This window comes from Phaethon aethereus (assembly GCF_964289735.1).
Source record: "Phaethon aethereus genome assembly, chromosome: 5".
Lineage (NCBI taxonomy): Eukaryota > Metazoa > Chordata > Aves > Phaethontiformes > Phaethontidae > Phaethon > Phaethon aethereus.
Genome location: NC_138579.1, coordinates 14,682,164 through 14,695,611, shown reverse-complemented (window position 1 = coordinate 14,695,611; position 13,448 = coordinate 14,682,164). Strand labels below are relative to the sequence as shown.

The 13,448-nt window shown below is 45.9% G+C and overlaps 1 protein-coding gene across 2 annotated transcripts in view; it reads left to right on the top strand.

Annotated features, from left to right (window-relative positions):
• EVL (Enah/Vasp-like) overlaps window positions 1–13,448 on the top strand; it is a gene marked incomplete at its 3' end in the record, with an annotated part of 78,332 nt that overhangs the window by 44,150 nt on the left and 20,734 nt on the right. The window lies entirely within an intron of this gene.

Here is a 13,448-nt window from a genome sequence, read left to right as displayed (position 1 = left end):
TAGTTTTTATTCAGCGTATTCTAGAAATTAGATATTAGATAAAAGACTTACCTGCTGAGTTCAGTGGGTCAAAACATTAATTGATCTAAATCGGAGTAGTGTCACTGAGGCTACGGAGATACATCCCCTAAACCAGCTATGAATTTGCTTGAGTACAGAATGGGGCTGTGTGAAGGTCCCCAATAGACAGAATAATGCAAAGACAAGGAGAAGGGAAAGAAATGGATGAAAGGACTGGCGATTCTATGGTTCTGTGTGATAAGGCAAAGATGACGGGGCATAAAGATTCTCTTTAGCCTCCTCATGCAAAACTGCCCATTAACTTCAACCGGATTGCCTCTGCGAGACCTGCCGTACTTAGATGTAAAAGAGGAAAGTGATTAGCAGACAAAGTAGAAAGGGAGAAAAGTGCTGGGATCAGAGGAGATCGGGAATGATGAGATGATGAAAAGAACTGAAAGACAGTAGCTGTGGATTTTAAGCCATACATATTTATTTCTGAATCCAGCAAGTTCACACTTATATTTTAAGACTTGTGCTCAACATCCATCGCTGGTGTAACCCCTTTGACTTCAGCAGCTACGCTGCCAGTGAACTTGATCCTGCATGTTCATTTGCAGCCATTTTTTCCCCAGTACAAGGTAACTTTCTGCTTATTCACACTTTGCATTTATTGTAATTACTTGCATGTAGGCGAACATATGGTGGTCTGACCGGGGCAGGAGGCAGAAAATGCAATTTCTGTCTGACTTTCACAGTATTATGTGAAAGTCCAGACAATGAAGTCTGGCTCCAGACACCCCGAAGCATTGTGATAGGCAAGGAAGAGGGTGCAATTAAATATTTAAGTGGCCGGCCCCACTTCACTGCTGCAGCGGTGGATAGATTACACCTGGTGAAACCTGGTCTGCAGCGGGGCCATTGGTAAGTGCTGGGCATGAGGAAGGCGCGGAGAGGAGTGAGCTGAGGAGGCTGCTGCCATACTATGGTCAGCAGGGAATGGATTTGGCACTGCTTCTGCCTCTGCCACTGTGACTGCGTCATCCTGTGCCGAATGTCTTGTAGGTGATGGAAACCTCCCCGCTGCCTTGCACACCCCGTCCCTCGCGTGCCGTGCTCCAGCGGGAAGGGGGAAGGGGATGCTTGCACCAGGGCGTTTTTGCATGGAAGTGTTCTGTTCCACCATCCAGTTGTGCTGGGAAATCGCTTGCAGTTGTAGCTCATCGATGGATCGTTTGTCTTTCACTTGCTTTTAATTCCAGCAAGCGGGCAGTAGGATGCTGAGATAATATTTGAAAGACATGACCCATTAGGTTCAGATGACACCGGCATTAGTCGGGGCTGTTAAATCAGGAACAATCATTACAACAAGAGTATGGGATGATAACTTCTGAATCAACGTGTTGGATTGCTTCTGTCTTTACTTGCTAATGAGTAACACCTGTACTTATGGATGTTGTTTTAAAAAAATAGGTATGAACAAGGGCTGCATTTCGTATCTGCTATAGTTGTCTGGATATTTACCTATATTTTTCTCCATAATGACTTGCCTGTGACTGTCAATTCCTGTTAGCTTTTCTGGAAATGAGAATTTGCAGGGTTGCGTAGGGTTGGGCCATTAGGCTGAGGAGGATGGGTGGATTTATTATGGACCTTCCTAGTTAGTGGGACTTTTGCTTCCCTTAAGCAGAGGGCTTGGCTTTTGGTGTAAGTGTGAATGGGATCAGGTGCTGTATTTGAATTTTTTTATTTATCCATTGAATTTATTAGACTTATGAGTTTATTGTCAAGGAGTACTACCCATTTCTAAAGATGTTTTTTCATTTTTTTTCACAAATCCACAAACACCTCTCCATTTAGTCACATTTTGTAGTAAAGTCCTCTGCCTTCCAGTACTCTGTCCAGGTACAGGTGCCCATCCTAGTTGTCTTACAGCAGTGTTGGGGTTTAAATCTTGGTAAAACGGATCTTGTCTGCATCTTAACCATTAACTAGATGCAAATTGTGTATTTATAATGTGGTGTTTTCTATGTGTATACGTTGCTTCAATGCACGTATGAGGCCCTGCTCTTCTGCATGTTGTGGAGAAGACTGCCCTGAGGAGTTTACTGTCTCACCAGAGAGAGAAAAAGGAAGGAGACTCTTTAAAAACTGAAAGACTTGCCTTGCAAGGTGATATGTGGAATTGGGCCAAGAATACACTGTAGTGCTCTAGGCAGCTTGGGTGCTGCACCAGGCTACACTAAGTATATATATTTTTTTGATTTATTGTGTCATAAGTCTTATTGTTAAACAAAACTAGAGGTGATGTTTGACCAGCTAAGTGTGTAAATATCAGCTGATGGAAATCCCATACATGCTAGTGACTGGGCTCTTTTTCCCTGTGGCTCCAGAGATTTTCAGGGATTCAATTTGTCCCCCAAAAAGGATTGAATTCCCGCTTTTCATTTGATGTAAGAAATTGTGAGTATGAAGTGGGTATAAACAGGTACATGCATGTACTCATGTGCAAACACCTACACGGTCACACTTAGCTGAAGGAAGATACTCACACGGGACAGATACACGGGGCTTGAGACGCCGGTGGGAAAGTGCTCGCTGGGCTCAGCGACGCTCTTGCCGCAGAGTGCAAGGCCAGCGTTGCCAGTGCTTCCTTCTCTGTTGGGACGGCGCCTGGCAAACCGCCACCGGAGCGGAACGCTTCATGTCCTCGTTAAAACTAAACTCGGGAAAATGTCTTTGCGATATAAGCCATATGTTTAGATGGTGTGTATTGATTTACACCCTCGGCTTCTTTGGAGCATCTACTGCCCAGGCTCTGGCGTTAACCAGACCCCCATGCAGTGGCAGGGAGGTGACAGCTTCTCAGTATCGCTGATGCTCTTGGTTTTAAGAAGAGTGATGATGTTTGGCGTTTTTCTTAAAGCTCCATTACTGCCTAAGAGGCATGAGATTACAAGCTAATCTTAACTTTTATTGAAAAGTTTCAAACCTGGATGTGCAGGAAAGTAGGCTTGATGTACATTCTAAAAAACAATGCAAAAAAGGAGGAAAAAAACCAAAAGACCTGAAGTGTTTGTGGGCTTGGTTTTATTTAATACTTTTTTTTTAGCTAGTCTTATGGTTCTGAATTTTATGGATTACTTTTTCACTTATGGCACTGACTGCCATCTTGTCCCATCATCTTCCCTGTACCTGTTTATAAAGCAAGTAACTTTGGAATCACACCCTTAGAAATTCAGTGACACCTTTTATTCCCTAAAAAAAAAAAACAACAAACCCAAAAACTATTCCTATAGCTTTCTGTGCACACACCATCTTTCACAGAGCCAGTGGCAGTTCCCACAACAAAAGCCATCGGCCATCAACTAAATCGGATGCTTACGTATCATGAAACCGCCTGCGGAAACAAGGCAGTTTCCCTAAATGCAGCAGAGCCCCGCGCCAGCCCTTGCAAAGGAGGGGAGCGCTGGCGGTCGTCGCTCGGCGCTGCATGGCGTTACCCGCCTGTTTTTTCATCAGGGCATAACTGAGCGGTCGCTGAAGTAGTTCTTTCTTGCTCGGAGCTCAGCGCAGCAAACAAAATCCTCCCGGGGTGCTCCGGTCCCCGCTCTCCCTGCACGGCGCCCGGTCCTGTCCCGACACCTCTGCCGGGCTCTCCGGCGCTGGGGCCTGGTGCAGTTGGCCATGTTGGCGTCGCCTTCCACTCTGCTGCCATTCTAGGTCTGGTGCTTGAAGCGCCTTCCTGGGAAGTGGGGGACCGAGGTTCAGCCACCTCCCCTGCCCAGGGGAGCGGCAGCTTTTGTCTCCCGCCTCCCCCCACCCCCAGGAGCTCACGCTATTCTAAATCAGCAGGCGTGTTTTTCCTTCCTGTTAGAGCTGAGCTGCTGAGAGGAAAATAATTCCCAGTTCTCATGCAATTCTTGTGTTTTCAATCACCGGATAAAACACAGGGAGTCCCAGACCAGAGCCGTGGACGTCCCACCTCTGTTGCATGCCCTGACCATGGGGATGCAGTCCGCCCGCCCCAGGCTGCGTTCTGTGGGAGATGCTGACCCCGATAGCCCTGGAGCCACCTCACTGTGGAAGGCTTCCCGTTCGCACAGTCACCTACGTGTATTTTTAAATTTCTTTTAAAGCTGGTTGTGCTGTCTTTTATGTGAGAGGTAACCCAAGCTGTGCTCTTGAGCTGAGGCACTGACGCTGAGATAAATGCACCCGAGCCATGTCCTTTACATATTAAATATGATCCCTGCTGTCAAGAGTGCAGTTGCTTATTGCAGGAGCTGCTTTAGCACCGACTCATCTTTATTGCATTCAGAATGAAAAAAATAAGTTTTTCTCCTCCAGCTCAACCAAGACACCAGCATGAAAAAGTACCAAATGCTATGCCAGTGCCATGGTGGTTAAATAGTCAGGATCAAACAATTGCCATCATATTTTATGCAAAATAACTGAATTAACAGCTTTAGCAGTTGAGTCAAAGGCACACTGGTGTCATATGGATGGGTTCAGTAGCTCTTCTGGTGAATTGAAGATGATTGCTTTCCAATCATCTTGCAGCACTGGATCTTTGTATGGCCTTTCTACTTGACAACTCCTCTCCGGAGCTCGTGTCTTCCATCCTGCTCGGTGCACATGCACAGCCATGTGGTTGTGCATCTAGGGACCCCTGCAATTCCATGTGTTGGTTTTCCGAAGAAAAAGACAGCAAAAGACATCTCCTGTAGATATGTACTTGCAGGAGGGGTGAATTAATGGTAGGGTAGGGCACTCGCACATTAAATACCAGGCTTGCGTTTTCCAGCTCTGTCATTGTACTTAAATCTTACCTACATCAGAAAGTTTCAGCAGTGAATGTTAGTTTTCAGTTTAAATGAACAGACTTTGTGCAGACCCCCTGTGCTCACACCCGTATTTCAGTTTACGGAGGGCCTGGTTCATGTTAGATTAAAGTAATCTTACAGGTAAAAGTTAAAAGGTAAAAGTAAAGCAATTGCTATCTTGGGAATGGCGCTTTTAAGAGCTTCTAATCTGGGAGTTTCTCCAATTCAGCTGAGACTTAGTACCTGGATACACATTGCTCCTTGTCCAGTGTAGTACAAGGTAAAATGAGGTTATATAAAACATTGCTGGGGATGGTTTTAAGAGGATGTGTTTTACTTGCAGCACTGTGGGTCACCAGGGACAAGGGAAGGAGGTGGAGAAGTTTTCTGGCACAGAGCTTGAAATGCTCATTTCACTGCACCCTTCTTGCCTTAGGTCAAACCAAAACTAATTTGGCCTGCATCGGAATAAGAGCGCCTTGGGTGACCTTTTGCATAGGTTTAACTGTCAGTAGCAAATCTCACCTGTGGGTAAATTGGTGCAAACAAATTTTACTTCTGCAGACATGGTCTGGGTGTAATCGAGCCACTTAACTTCTGCCTCTTAGCACTGGTGAAGCTTAATTAAGGCTGATAAAGTTCTTTGCAGTTCTCAGAGGAAAAGTTTGGTCCACGTGTAAGTGATGTTATAGAAGGTATTTAATGTACTCTGTTACAAATGCTGTGGAGGCACCCAGCCTGTGAATAACACCCTCTGAAACTCTTTCTGTTTTGAGTTAATGTTTAATAGGAATGAGGCAAACACCGCCTGAGAGCAGGCTTTGCGGCACTGTACCCAAACCTCCCTTGGGCGTGCTCCCGCTTTCTGCCAGCGCGGTTTTGCGTACCGAGATTCAAAGGATACAACAGGATCCCGTACGGAGCTGTGGGCACTCTCTCGCGTAGTTAACAGCGCAACAAAACCCTAATGGCATTAAGATTTTTAAAACTGAGCCACTAGTGACCCACGGACAAAACTGTCCCATTTGTCCGTCTGTCCGTGGTTTGCCTCAGCGCCTGCATCCCTGTCAGAGAGCCACTGCCCGCGGCACGCCTAACGCCTGAGCTGTCGCGCCCCAAAGGAGGCAGGACGCGCCGAGTCCCAGACCCCCAGCGTGGAAACGCCGTGGCCGTGTGGCAGCACATGCGAGGGGCCCGTGGCTCTGCCCAGCTGCGGTGATGGGCCGCGGCGAGCGGCGTGATCCCGCTTCCCACTCCTGTAACTCGCCGTGGAAGTTTAGGTCTACGTGACCTGCCACGTCATCCAACTCTGGTTGTGCTTGCTTGGGCCCCAGAAGTAGCCTAGGCACCCGGCTTTGTCTACGTGCTTTATCTAGGCTAATTAGATCAGTGCTTTGTCCAGGATAATTGTCTCTACTAATGAGTTTGAGCGCAGTGTCACTAGCACAGCCGCACTGCACCCGGTGCCGGCGCTGCCTCGCGGCGTGTGGCCGTGCCAGGACGTCTGCGGCACGTGCCGCCCCGCCAGGACAGACCAAAGGCGTCGAGAGCAAGTCGAGGCCCTCGCGGGCAGGGGCAGATGTCTGAAGTGCTGACAGGCCTCGGCAGTGGCGGCATGATTGCTCAACAGCGGCAAGAGAGCTGAAACGGCAGCCAGGCTGTGAGCGGGGGGAAGCGGTGGCATGAGGGGACGCGGATAACTTCCCTCCTCCGCCAGAGCGGGGCCGGGCCCCACCTGGTTTCACAGCCACATCGCAGGGCTGGTCCGCCTGCGCGTCGCTCGGGGGGCATCGGGCAGCAGCGGAGCCGGGAGCAAGGAGCCCCCCAGCTGTGTGGGGGGGATGGGGAGAGGTTATGGGGGAGATGGGGGAGACAGCGAAACGCACCGTCCCGACGAGTCCCGGCGTGGGCTTGCAGGTTGGCCCTGGGAGCTGGCAGCAGCCTGGCCAGGACTCCGTCCCCTGTGTCCTGGCATGGGGAACGGCAGCCCAGGCTGTACCTGAACGGGGATGCCGGGATGAGCCTTCGTCAGAAATGCTTTTGACAACTGATATTTTGACAAGTGTTATTGAGTAGGGAAGTGATCGTGCCCCTGTACTCAGCACTGGTGAGGCCGCACCTTGAATACTGTGTTCAGTTTTGGGCCCCTCACTACAAGAAGGACATTGAGGTGCTTGAGCATGTCCAGAGGAGGACAACGAAGCTGGTGAGGGGTCTGGAGCACAAGTCTTATGAGGAGTGGCTGAGGGAACTGGGGTTGTTCAGTCTGGAGAAGAGGAGGCTGAGGGGAGACCTTATCGCTCTCTACAACTACCTGAAAGGGGGTTGTGGTGAGGTGGGTGTTGGCCTCTTCTCCCAAGTAACCAGCGATACGACAAGAGGAAATGGCCTCAAGTTGCGCCAGGGGAGGTTTAGACTAGATATTAGGAAAAATTTCTTTACTAAGAGAGTGGTCAAACATTGGAACAGGCTGCCCAGGGAGGTGGTGGAGTCACCATCTCTGGAAGTGTTCAAAAAACCTGTGGACGTGGCACTTCAGGACATGGTTGAGTGGGCATGATGGTGTGGGGTTGATGGTTGGACTTGATGATCTTAAAGGTCTTTTCCAACCTTAATGATTCTGTGATTCTGTGATTTTTCTTTTTCTGTTAGAAAACGCCAGTTTATTTAAAAGATACTTCTGTGGGAAAGAAAAGCTTTGCAAGAACTTGTAATCTGGAATGATTTATTCTGTTCTGGTCAGGATAAGCAAGTGTTTATGTCACATTCCCAGGGTCTAAATGACAAGTCAGACCCGGTGCCTGAACCTGAATCTCCCGCAATCCAAATACATGCTGCAACCATCAAGCAATGAGGGAGGGCTGTCTGTCTGTCTCTCAACCTCTTTTCCTCCCATAGTCTGCTGTGGTTTTTTTCACACAAAATCATGTTCATATGCAGAACAAAAATTTTCAATCATCTCATGAATTTAAAGCCCAGATATATCTGTTACTCATTTCTTACTTCGGACCCTTTCCTTAGCCCACCATATTCATTACACTGGTCCATAAGCACCATTGGAGGCTATAGGGGTTGCAGAAACCCCACCTGGGGGCTGCTTCCAGTGTGTATAATGAATGAAAGATCTGTAAGGTTAGATTGGACCTTCTGTGCTGCTTCTATATTGAAGAAGCACAAAATCCTGGTTGCTCAGGGAAATGGTCCTAATTTTGCCACTTTCTTGAGTGCATGCAGTCAGTGGTGCTTGCAGCTGTAGCATAAGTAAAAGAGGAAAAAGAAATGCCACTTGGGGCTGCCTCAGCGGGAGAGAAATGATGAGAGTGGTCTTGCTTCCTTGTGCCTTCTCACTGCAGCTGTGCCAGAGTGGAAGCAGGAGCATGGGTTTTCCCTCAGTGAAAACTTTGGTCCTGTTTTATGGCTGGCCATGGGTCTGGATGTGGACATGTCCGAGCAGTAGCAGTGGTGTAGGAGCAGCCACCAGCATATGGAAACCATCACACCCACCGTGAAGCAGTGCCCTGTGCCAGGAGTTCCCCATCGCCGTCCCCAGGGACAGCCGCGCAAGGGCAGAGCAGTGCTGGGACGGCTGAGCAGGAGAAGAAGCAAACACAGAAAACGTCCATGTGCTCCCAAAATCTGCCTTGAGCTGAATCACAAGATGCTTATATAAAAACGCAGTTAATTATTACAATACAACGAAGCGAGGAAACACAGACATTCATGGCGTATATCCTGCGTTAATTAGTTGCTAAAAATGCAGATCGCAGCTGTGAAGCTGTGAATGGGTCAGGAGCAAAACCCTCTCTCCTGGTTCCTGTGCCGAGAAGCGCTCTTCTCTTGTGAGGCTGTTCCCAAAGGCTGGCAGGGTCAGAGGCAGCTCACAAGGCAACTTGAGAAGCATGTTTGAATGAGGATGCCATCACCAAGAGCACTTACTGTTCGTGTCTGCTCAAGTCTGAGAAATATCTAAAAATGCGGAGAGTAGTTAAACCTAGAAATCCACTTGAATTTAAAAAACCCTTAGTCAAACAGGTGTCTGCTGTATGTGCACTGTAGAGCACATATGGAGCCAAGTGTAAAAATAATCCCTGCCTTCAGTGTCTCTATGAGCTTTGGCTGAGCACACTAAAAGTAAGCTCAAGGATGAGAGAAGCGAGGAGCTCCACCATTATGGAGACTGAAGTTGTTTGCAGGCTTCACATCAGATGGTGATGTGCCTGGGTCTGGATGGATTGGGAAGCAAGGGAAATCTAGCAGGCTTTCTGTTTCTGGCAATGAACAGACCTGAAACCTTGGATTGGACTTTTAAGTGCATTTGCCACCCTCAGGCAAAATCTTGGTTGCCAAAACAGCGTGAATCTAACCTTTTTCTTTAGGGTTTGCAATTAAGGTTTCGTATTAGAATAATGACTGGTTTGAATAAGATCACAAGCAGGATGCCAGAAGGATATATTTCTTATGGTCGTGAATAACTCAAGTGAAACAACAACCAGTGCCAAACAGAACCAGTGTGTTTCCCCACTGGTGGCAAGACGAGCTGTAACCCCACTGGCAGCAAAAGGTGTGACCTTGAACACCCTGTTACCCCAGGAAGACAATTTTCCTCAGACTCTTTTCCAGCCACTTCCAATCAATACAAGCCTCTGCAGGAAGACAAAACAAGTATCCCTGTTCCCACAGGCTGTGCTTGACCCCTGGAGCTGGTGTAGGTTGCATTATCTTACCAGCTTTTACTCCACTGCTGTTTGTTTTACACAGGAGAGAGGACAAGCTACCTACTACAGCTTCATCCTCCTCTTCTGTTCATGCTTGCCTTTTTTTGTCTCCCAGCTTTGTCAGGTACTTCACTTCTAAAGCACTTTGAGAAGAAAATTGTGCTAAACAAAACTAATGTGCAGAAGAGGACATTAAAAATGTCTTAGGATTGGGTATGAAGTCCACTTCTTTAATGTCTCACTACTGGTCACTAGTAAAATAGAAGAAAAATTAGTCTGGAAAAGATTTAAATAAATGAATGATGTTTTGCTGTAGTGTGTTCATTTACGTAAGAAATCTAAACCTTAGAGTAAGAAAAAGAGGAAAGTCTTTTTTTCTTTCAACCTGCTCTAGTTGAAGATGTCCCTGCTCATTGCAGGTCGATGGGACTAGATGGCCTTTAAAGGTCTCTGCCAACCCAAACTGTTCTATGATTCTATGATTTTTCTTGGCATTTGGCCCCAAGAGAAGATTAATGCTAAAGAAAGAGAAAAAGTAAAAGAGGAATTAGTCATTACTCAGAAAACACTGTTACATGGCTCAAGGTATCAGAGAGAGAATTAAGGCATTTGGTGGCCATGCAGTCGTGTACCCTGTGCATCGGAAAAGTTGTCTGGCTTTTTAAATTAATATGCAAATAAAAATATCTGCAAATTTGTCACCACTTACGCAAAGAGTTTTTGAATGTCTATTATTTACTGAGTCAGGTCCGAAGTAGCTTCTTTCCTTCTGATATTTTTTCTCTTGTTTTTGTCTGCCAAAGGAGGAGAGTATTTCTATAGAAACTATGAAGATATTGACAATTTCAAAACATAATTAGGAGCTTTATGTGTTTCATTTTAAGGACATTTCACACTATGACCAAATAATAATAAGAACAAAATGCTGCCAACTGAAACAATCATCTGGGGCTCTTAATACAAAAAAAAAAAAGACTCGTAATGCATGGAGCTAATCTCTGAATAAGGGAGTGAAATTAAATTTTTCAGTGAAGTGAGGGAAAAAATTTCCAGTAGCATTGTCTGAATTGACTTGTGGTCTTCCCTGGGAGTACATCGGGTATTTGTTGTACCACAGACAATTTTTTTAATGCCAGTGTTCATTTTGTAACCGTGTATTGCAACCAAAAGCAGTGTATTTAGTTTCAAGTGCAAGCATACACATACACACCGGAAAATGTAAGTAAACTCACTGAATTTACTAAGACTCCTTTGTGCTGAAAACTGAGATGGACTTGTTTGCAGATTCGTATGCTCTTTCATTTACCTGCCTGCTATGCAAGATCAGCTTCAGGAAGCTCCAGATGATAAAAAGCAACCCCAAGTTCCAGATGTGTTATGTAAAGTTGCTTTAAAAGGGTTGTTGATTTGGTTGGATTTGTTTGGTTTTAAACCTACATAGCCAGTTCATAACAGTGCCCACAGGAAAAAGGACGGGGGTTTTTTTGTGTGGTGTTGATAGTCTGGTCTTTGATTCCTTCTGCATGTCTAGTATTAGTCACACTGGCCACACTACAGGGGACTTATGAGAAAGATGGGGACAGACATTTTAGCAGGGGCTGTAGCGATAGGACAAGGGTGATGGTTTTAAACTAAAAGAGGGCAGATTTCAGCTAGATAAGAGGAAGAAGTTTTTCACCATGAGGGTGGTGAAACAACGGCACAGGTTGCCCAGAGAGGTAGAAGACGCCCCATCTCTGTAAACATTCCAGGTCAGGTTGGACGGGTCTCTGAGCAACCTGCTCTAGTTGAAGATGTCCCTGCTCACAGCGGCGGGGGGACAGACTAGATGGCCTTTAATTGTCCCTTCCAACCCACACTATTCTATGATTCCATGATTTTATGATTTTTCTGGACATTTGGCCCCAAGAAAAGATTAATGCCAAAGTACCAGATTAAGGTGGCATCATTAGAGTCTCCTATATACTTTGACAAGATTTATTGCCAGGGAATAATTGTTGTTTCTGCTGCCTCATCTTCTGGTCTTCCTTGTTCATGTTGGAGCCTACTTTTAGTCCTCTTTCCAAGCGGAGTGCTGGCTTCTGTATGATGCACTGAGTCTTTACACAAGGGAAGTTTTCTCGTGATGAAATCATATGCAGCGAAGAGCATGGCTAAGACTTGTCATTGTGGAGTTTGTTACCCGGTGAGGGAGGTGTAACTGACTTAAGCCTTGAAAGTCTTTCACCCAGAAGTCTGCTTACTGAAGTATCATCTCACAGGTACGTGTGTGTGTGCAGAACGTGGGTGCTACCTGCACACACCAGAGCCAGGGTCCAAACTGGTGACCCTGCTAATTGTGGGAAGTCTGGTCCAATTCCGCAGGTTAGGGATGGGACCTCACCTGTCTTTCTACTGTAAAGAAGAAGTTTAAGTTCACTCTGTAACTGCTACTCAGGGATAGCTCAAGCCTTCTTTCACTTCAGTGGAGAAGATGCGCAGTACGAGCATTCACGCAGTAACATGGCATCCTCCTTACACATGAGCCGCCTGCTCTGTGCTTCCCAAATACCTGCGAAGTTTTTCCTGAGGCTTGCTTCCAAAAAAACCACCCTCTCCCCCACCATTCATTGTTTTCTGTGATCTTTACAAAATGCGGCGTTTCTGTCTAAATAGTTTGCAAAGGCCTGTGACAAACAACATTAAGTTGTCAGTCGTGAGACACTAAAGAAGTGAACTGTCTTCACTTCATACCCAGACCTAAGATATTTTTAAATGTCAGAACTTTTGACTCAGTGGTTGTCACTGGCTTCATTTTTGGGATACCCAAAACTGGAATACAAGGACACAATTTTTAGAAAGTGCTGTGTTCCCTTTCTGCAAATGTTAGTCCTTAAACACATTTCAAAAACATGCATCATTTCATCAGGATCAGTCAACGCTCTGGACTTTCTGACTGCAATGCATTTCTGCCATCTTTCACGTAGTCATACTTTCTAAATTCGTTTTCAGATGGCATTCTGCCTGGCAGAAACATATAAAGAAAATGGAGAGAAATATCCTTAACAATTTGAGAGTGACATATTTGGGTTTGTAACTGTTTAATTCTGATTTGCTCTTGTTGGATAACTTTTAAAAGGATGAAATTTTACATTTGAAAATGAAAAAAAAACAGGGTAGACATAATAATTTCCTGCATATAACTGATCTATTTCTCAGTGCTGTTTATCAGGAAAATTGCTGTTGCCTTTAATTAACTCCTATCTGTTTAGTCCCAGTTGAAACCCATCTTGTCAAATCATTGCAACATCCTCCTTCCACCAGATGCAAGACACTGTAGCTTATGTTACCACCAATTATTTTTATTTTCAGAATAATTGCTTCCTTCTGAAAATGGCATGTAGCGTCAGTGTGCTTGATTAAATGTCCAAGAACAGCTATTAAATGATCAGAGTCAAGAGAGGAGTTGTGACTTAAATGGTGACGTGTGTAGTTGGGTTTGGTTGGTGAATACCAGTGAACTCTCAGCTTGATGTGGATCCTGCAGAAGCAGGCCAACAGTGTTGTAAAAAGAAAAGCCACCTTTGTGAAAGGCTTGTTTAATTTTGCATCTCCTTGCACCTTCCATCAGGTAGCCTCTTGATGCCACCTCAGCATCAGAGCAGCACCAGCTAGCATGTATGCTCACAAACTCAGCACTGTGACTGAATTACTGTGCAAGCACAGAATAATCCAGGGAAGCTAGATCTGAACCCTGTAGAAGATAGAAATGCATCCCAGTGTGATGGACTGTTCTTCCACAGGGCATCTCTGGCAACACTACGGATCTTCACCAACACCAAGGGATTAGTATGTAGTCTACAGCTACCACAATGCCAAGTTTCTGGACAAATCCGCTTGCACATTTAGCCATTGGATTTCCCAGTGG